Source organism: Pinus tabuliformis, chromosome Q (genome assembly GCF_031772625.1).
Source record: "Pinus tabuliformis cultivar Carrire ecotype Pingquan chromosome Q, CPIR1, whole genome shotgun sequence".
NCBI lineage: Eukaryota > Viridiplantae > Streptophyta > Pinopsida > Pinales > Pinaceae > Pinus > Pinus tabuliformis.
The window spans coordinates 1,328,630,408-1,328,637,473 of record NC_142296.1 but is presented as its reverse complement, the minus strand read 5'-3'; the positions used below and the strand labels follow the sequence as shown (position 1 = coordinate 1,328,637,473).

The 7,066-nt window shown below is 40.2% G+C and overlaps 3 pseudogenes; all 3 read left to right on the top strand.

Annotated features, from left to right (window-relative positions):
• The first annotated feature begins 3,250 nt into the window (after nucleotides 1–3,250).
• LOC149224748 (uncharacterized) lies at nucleotides 3,251–4,045 on the top strand (annotated as a pseudogene).
• Nucleotides 4,046–4,701: 656 nt separating this feature from the next.
• Nucleotides 4,702–5,367, top strand: LOC149224747 (EH domain-containing protein 1 pseudogene; annotated as a pseudogene).
• Nucleotides 5,368–5,418: 51 nt separating this feature from the next.
• Nucleotides 5,419–5,967, top strand: LOC149224746 (EH domain-containing protein 1 pseudogene; annotated as a pseudogene).
• The last annotated feature ends 1,099 nt before the right edge of the window (nucleotides 5,968–7,066 follow it).

Here is a 7,066-nt window from a genome sequence, read left to right as displayed (position 1 = left end):
GGATCATGAAGTTAAATGGACTGGCTCTTCCAAGCATGCATTTGATTAGATCAAGAAATCTATCTCTGAAGCTCCCACCTTGGCCAACCCTGATTATACTAAACCATTCAGTATCTTTTCTTTTGCCTCACAAAAAACCCTTTTTGCTATCCTATTACAAAAGAATGAAGATTCCCATGACCAGCCCATAGCCTTTTTCAGTAAGGTTATGAGAGATGCCGAGCTTGTTGTGTGTGGAGCATGATTGTTCAAAGGTCTTTGTTTCAGCTAGATGTATACCCCAGGAAGTTTGTACACTCCTCCACGCAGGGGGGTGCGGGGGGGACTTATCCCCCCCAACGGGGGTCCAGGGGCTAGCGGTCCCCCGGTGGGTGCTCAAGGGTAGCACCCCCGAAGCTAAAAACAGATGTAAAATTGCCTTGTAAAAGTATAGTAATTTCTAGTCAATCTGGGCCGTTCATTAGGCAGATGATCTGATGGTAGAACTTATGTTTAGTTTAGGGTTTTTTGCCCTAGAAGGCAACCCCTCTCTTTGTATGAGGGCATTGTATTTGAGGCTGTGTAATAGATGTGTATTCTGTGAGTGAGAAACAGAGAGGTGAGACTGTGAGAGAAAACAGAGGATATTACAGCGGATCTAATGTAAGTTGTGTCTCTTCATTTTGCTGGATAATAGAAAGGAAGGACTGGTTGTTCGGGGTGGACGTAGCCCAAACTGGGTGAACCACGTATATCTATGTCTATCTTGTTTTATGCGTTTTCTGTGTTTATATTTCTGCAATATTTTATGTGTTCCATTGCTTCATAATATATAATTTTCTAACAACTGGTATCAGAGCCGAAGGTCTATTTGGCTGATAAACTCGTAGGAAAGAAGGATTCCTCGTTCGAGTGGGAGCAATGGCGGAATATGGTAAGTTTAGGGTCGAGAAATTTAACGGCCAAAACTTCTCAGTGTGGAAGATGCAGATGGAAGATTATCTGTATCAGAAAGATCTATACTTACCATTGGGTGGAAAAGCAAAGATGCCGACGGGTATGAAAGATGAAGAATGGAACCTTCTCGATAGAAAGGCACTTAGAACAATACGGTTGTGCCTTGCAGCATCGATCACCTTCAACATTTCGAAGGAAACAATGACAGAGGGTTTGATTAAGACGTTGGAGAAACTATATGAAAAACCCTCGGCCTCAAACAAGGTATTTCTTATGAAACGGTTATTTAATATGAAGATGTCGGAAGGTGGATCTGTTGCAAATCATTTAAATGATTTTAATACTGTTACAAGTCAGTTATGTTCTGTAGGGGTAAATTTTGATGATGAAGTTAGAGCTCTGTTATTCTTGTGCTCATTGCCAGAAAGTTGGAATGGTTTAGTAATGGCCATTAGTAACTCTGTGTCTGGATCTAGTACTTTAAAGTTTGATGATGTTGTCGGTGCTATCCTTAGCGAGGAAATGCGATGGAAAAGCTTCGGTGAGACATCGGGAAATGCTTTGAGTGCAGAGTCTAGGGGAAGAAAAATGGAAAGAGGAAAGAGCTCAGGATATTGCAGTAAATCAAGGAATGGCAGATCCAAGTCCAGATCGGGGATAGTATGCTGGAAATGCGGAAAGAAAGGACACCTAAAGAAAGAATGTAGATCTCGGAAGGGAAAAGAAGGAGATTCATAGCAAGAAAACAATCATGAAGCAAATGTGACAGGTGAGGTGTTATAAGATGCTTTGATTCTTTCTTTCGAAAATATTATTGATTCGTGGGTGGTAGATTCAGGGGCCTCATTCCATGCCACACCTGATAAGAAATACTTTCATGACTATGTTCAAGGAGATTTTGGACAAGTTCGTTTGGGTGATGATAAACCCTGTAAAATTGTTGGAATGGGTAAGGTTCTTGTAAAACAGCAGAATGGAAACCAATGGCTACTAAAGGAGGTAAGGCATGTTCCAGATCTAAAGAAAAATCTAGTTTCAACAGGGCAGTTAGGCGGTGAAGGTTGTGTGACAACTTTCACAGATAAATCTTGGAAGGTCACCAAAGGATCCTTGGTAATAGCAAAAGGTGAAAAGGTTGGTACATTGTATTTATGCAATGGTATTTATAACTTTGTTAATGCTTTAACTTCCAAAGGAGCAGATGCAGCATTATGGCATCATAGGCTCGGACACATGAGTGAAAAGGGAATGAAGATTCTTCACTCAAGGAATTTGTTGCCAGGTTTGAAGAATGTTGATTTGGACTTCTGTGAGAATTGCATTTATGGAAAACAGAAGAGAGTCAGATTTCTCAGAGTTGGGAAAGAAAAGAAGAATGAAAAATTAGAGCTTGTGCATACAGATGTATGGGGACCTACTCAGGTATCATCTCTTGGTGGCTCTCATTATTATGTTACTTTTATTGATGATGCAACTAGAAAAACTTGGATTTATTGTATTAAGAATAAATCTGATGTATTTGATACTTTCAAGAAATGGAAAGCTTTGGTTGAGATTGAGACAGGAAAGAAATTGAAGTGTTTAAGATCAAACAATGGAGGTGAATATTGTAGTAAAGAGTTTGATAGGTACTGTTCAGAGCATGGAATTCATAGAGAGAAGACAGTTCCAAGAACACCACAAGAAAATGGTGTGTCAGAAAGGATGAACAGAAAAATCATGGAGCGTGCAAGGTGCATGAGATTGCATGCAGGATTGCCTTTACAGTTTTGGGCAGATGCTGTAGATACTGTTGTTTATCTAATAAATAGAGGGCCTTCAAGTTCCTTGGATGGTGGTGTTCCGAAGGAAGCATGGACAGGTAAAAAGGTAAACCACTTTTTTTAAAAGCCTTTTGGTTGTGAGGCCTATTAGCGTCGGTCTTGTCAGTCCTCCATCAGAGATCAAAACTCTTTCTACATTTCATTTTAGGTGTCTCGCTCAATTCACCCAGTTGCATTTCGCTAGGGGCATGCCATTATCTGACGGAAGGGTCTCTTCACTTGTTTCCCTCATGTTTGTACCTGCTGGGTTGGTCAAAAATTTCTCAAAGTTCATCAAAGTTCAGTTCACGTCATTTGCAGTCATAGATGCTATTTTGGTCCAGAAAAGAGTCATTTTAAATTTTAAGTCTATGGTTTGGTCTTTAGAAACATTAAATAATACTCGCAGGCCATGAGGAGGATTTCAATAAGTTTTCAATTCAAAATGTTTCATCATTAAATATGCTTGAGGACATTTCTTGTTCAAAACTCTGTTTTGAATAAGAAATTGTCGAATTCAGTTTTTGTAATAAGATGTATCTTTCCACCATGAAGTTCTTCACTTGCAGACTCTGGGCCTCCTTTGCTAAAGTTCAACGCCAACATCCCTGCAAAAATGCCAAAAAATATGGGGGTGCGCGCTCAGAGATTGAAGTGGGCATTTGAATCAGTGATCGGAGTGGACATTCAGATCCATGATTGAAGTGGATATTTGAATCAAAGGGAAGATTAGAAAAAACAAACATGTTCGGAATGGTTTTTCCAAACCGGAGCTTTCCAATGGATTTGTCATGTCTCACTCAGATAGATTCCTTGCATTGGATCTTGGATATGAATACTTTTGTGGGTGAAGCATATGATCAAATAAAGGAGATGTGCATTTTTCTTTTGAATGAGTTCTCTTTGCCACCAGACAAAGTTCTGGCTGTATATGTTCAGGCTCCAGGTTCCGAGTTTAAGTACTGTGGTGCAGTATATCGTGCTTGTCCTTCAGCTGTCCTTTCTCTATGCTGGCCAGAGCCAGGGGGTCAGATGCAGCTCACTTCTGATTCTGTTCCACTTACAACAAAGATTGGTGTATCCATTGAAGACCTGAATGCTATTCCTGTTCTTAATGTCGGCCACCAACAACGCATAGAACAACTAGCAATGAAGGTTGGGGAAAATCTATTCAATTTCATGCAGTCATTTTGTACCATGGACAGTAATAAATTGGTAGTGCCTACTGATATACTAGATCGATGGTTCAAGAAATTTCAGGAACGAGCAAAAGAGACCCGGAATATTTGAAGAGTTTCGTGATTTAAGAGTGCTGGCAAGCTAAGGATATCTTTCACGCAATTTGCTCTGATTTATAGTCATGTTTTTCATTGTTTGAAACATTATTAGTACGCCAAGAGATCGTTGGAAAGCCGAGTCAAGCTGTGGAAGAGTGAATTTCATATTTGAATGCCGAAACTATGAGCTGGAAGGAGTCGCAGCGCATAGGGTGAATGGCGCAGTGCACTGGGCGCGACCATCCAGTGTAAAATTATATGGGCGCGGCGCATCCAGGAGGTGTGGCGCATTGGGTCTCCTGCGTAGCGCATACTCTTAAAAGCCTGAAACTGCTAAGAATTGTTCCAAATGTGCGAGTTTGCCAGGGATAACAGGCCTAAAGCATGTTACTGCAACCATAATCATGCCAACATCCTGTGGTATGGAGATGGCCGCATTACTGGAAATGATGCAGTTTAATTCTTCTCCTTTTCTCAGTTGTCAAGGCCTAAACTCAAACAGGTTTGGGCTGTAGCAGATTCAAAACGTCAGGGCTTTCTTAGCTTCAAAGAGTTTGTCTTGGCAATGCAGATAATCTCTCTTTGTCAAACTGGAAATGAGATGATATTTTGAAGAATGCAGAACTAGAGAATATTAGCACCCCAGTCATGGAAGGATTGGATGAACTGCTAACAGGAATAGATGGCAGGCACAAGCAGTTTATTGGTTTACATCAAAAAACTCAAAGAAGATACCCATGACTCCAGTAACAACAATAATTGATGGTCCGAAGAGGCTTTATCGAGAGAAATTGAAGCCATTGGAAGTCACTTATAGATACGATGATTTTGGCTCACCTACAATGACGGATAGTGACTTCGATACAAAACCGATGGTCATGCTGTTGGGTCAATATTCTACAGGGAAGACTACATTCATCAAGCATTTACTAGGAACTGGTTATCCAGGTTCTCATGTTGGACCAGAACCTACTACAGATCGCTTTATTGTTGTCATGTCAGGTCCCGATGGAAGAAGTATACCTGGTAATACAATTGCAGCGCAAGCAGATAAGCCCTTTAGTGCACTGACCAGATTCGGCTCTGCATTTCTCTCAAAATTTGAGTGTTCACAAATGCCACTTCCTCTTTTGGATTATTTTACCTTTGTAGAGACACCAGGAGTTCTTGCTGGAGAAAAGCAGAGAACTCAACGCAGCTATGACTTCACTAGTGTGACTTCGTGGTTTGCAGCAAAGTGTGATCTTATTCTTCTGTTTTTGATCCTTACAAACTGGATATCAGTGATGAGTTTAAGCGTGTTATTGGATCTCTTCGTGGCCATGATGACAAGATAAGAGTGGTCCTCAAATAAAGCTGATCAAGTTGATACACAGCACCTAACGAGGGTATATGGAGCTTTGATGTGGTCCCTAGGGAAAGTATTGAGTACTCCTGAAGTTACAAGGGTGTACATTGGTTCATTCAATGACAAACCTATAAATGAGGCTGCTTTAGGTTCAATGGGGAAAGAGCTTTTCGAGAAAGAGCAGGAGGATCTTTTAGTTGATTTGAAAGACATTCCTAGGAAAGCATGTGATCGTCGTATAAATGAATTTGTCAAGCGCGCTCGAGCAGCCAAGATTCATGCGTATATTATCAGTCATTTGAAGAAAGAGATGCCTGCTATGTTGGGCAAAGCTAAGGCACAACAACGTCTCATTGAGAATTTGGAGGAAGAGTTTGCGAAGGTGCAAAAGGAGTACCACTTGCCAGTTGGTGATGTTCCGGATATTCAACATTACAAGGAAGTTTTAAGTGGATATCAGATTGATAAATTTGAGAAGCTCAAACCAAAGATGATTCAAGCAGTGGATGACATGCTGGGCATTAAAAGGCAAAATCTTTGGTCAAAGTTATTTTTATTAAGAATTAGTGTCTATGCAAACAACAAAAAGAAAGCGAATGGTTAAAGACCGAACGCTCAAATTTAAAACGTATGGATGCGTGTTTCTCCTGAGCCACGTGGTCATCTCCATATCAGGCACGCGAAGGCTGCTCTTGTAAACCAATACTTTGCTCATGAGGAATAAAGAGCACATAATCATACGCTTTGAAAGACATGAATCCTGCTAAAGAGAGTTATGAACGTGTTGAGAATATTTTAAATGAGTTGGATACACTCGGCATCAAGGGAGAAGGACTCACATATAACATAGTTAATGGGGAGGGCTGAGAAACTGATCTCTGAGGGAAATTCCTATGTAGATGACACACACCAAGAGCAGATGCAGAAAAATAGGAAGCGGGTTGCTTAGTTTGTCTTCAGCCACGATTTCATGGGACCCATGCTACAGTTTTGCCTTTTTAATTGGTCATCATAGGAATTAAAATGTAACGCTGCTCCTTGGACAAATGGTTGTCTCTTCAGTTTCAGTTCGTTAATGATGATTAAACGACTCCCTATCTTCATCGATTCGTTTTCCCACTTCTGAGTTTATTTATGGTATTGAAAATCATTTGTAAGGGGTTGGAGTTTCTGGGAAACGGTGTGGAGAAAAAACTCAGTGTTTCATTGTACAGCTTGGCTAGGAATTTAATAAATGATGCAGCTCTGATTCATGAGATTCATGTGGTATGAAGTTTAGCAGATGTTTCCTCTTTCAGTTTCATATGTGCCTTGTTATGTTTTACATTTCATTCAGAATCATTTCCAGTTGAATGCTCTTAAGTAGGAAAGGTAGAATCCATTTTTATGCTCTGCCTTGTAAAGCATTCATACTTTGTGTGTTTTCCTCTGTCTGAGAAGGATTCATGTATATGCCCTTTTCAGCTTTCTCAACTGTCTTTCCACTACATATTATTTCAGTTTAACTGCTAAACCTCCTGCCTATCTTGCCTCACGAAATACTCTGTGTCTTTGATTTAATTTCCCATCTCAGGTTGCCTTTTGTCCCATATAGCCTAGAAAGTTCAGTCATTCAATAAATTATCTTTTCATATCTTTTTACTAGCCTAAAATCAACATTCTTTTTGAGTCATCTCAGACCCTATTGTCTATTTTAACTGAGT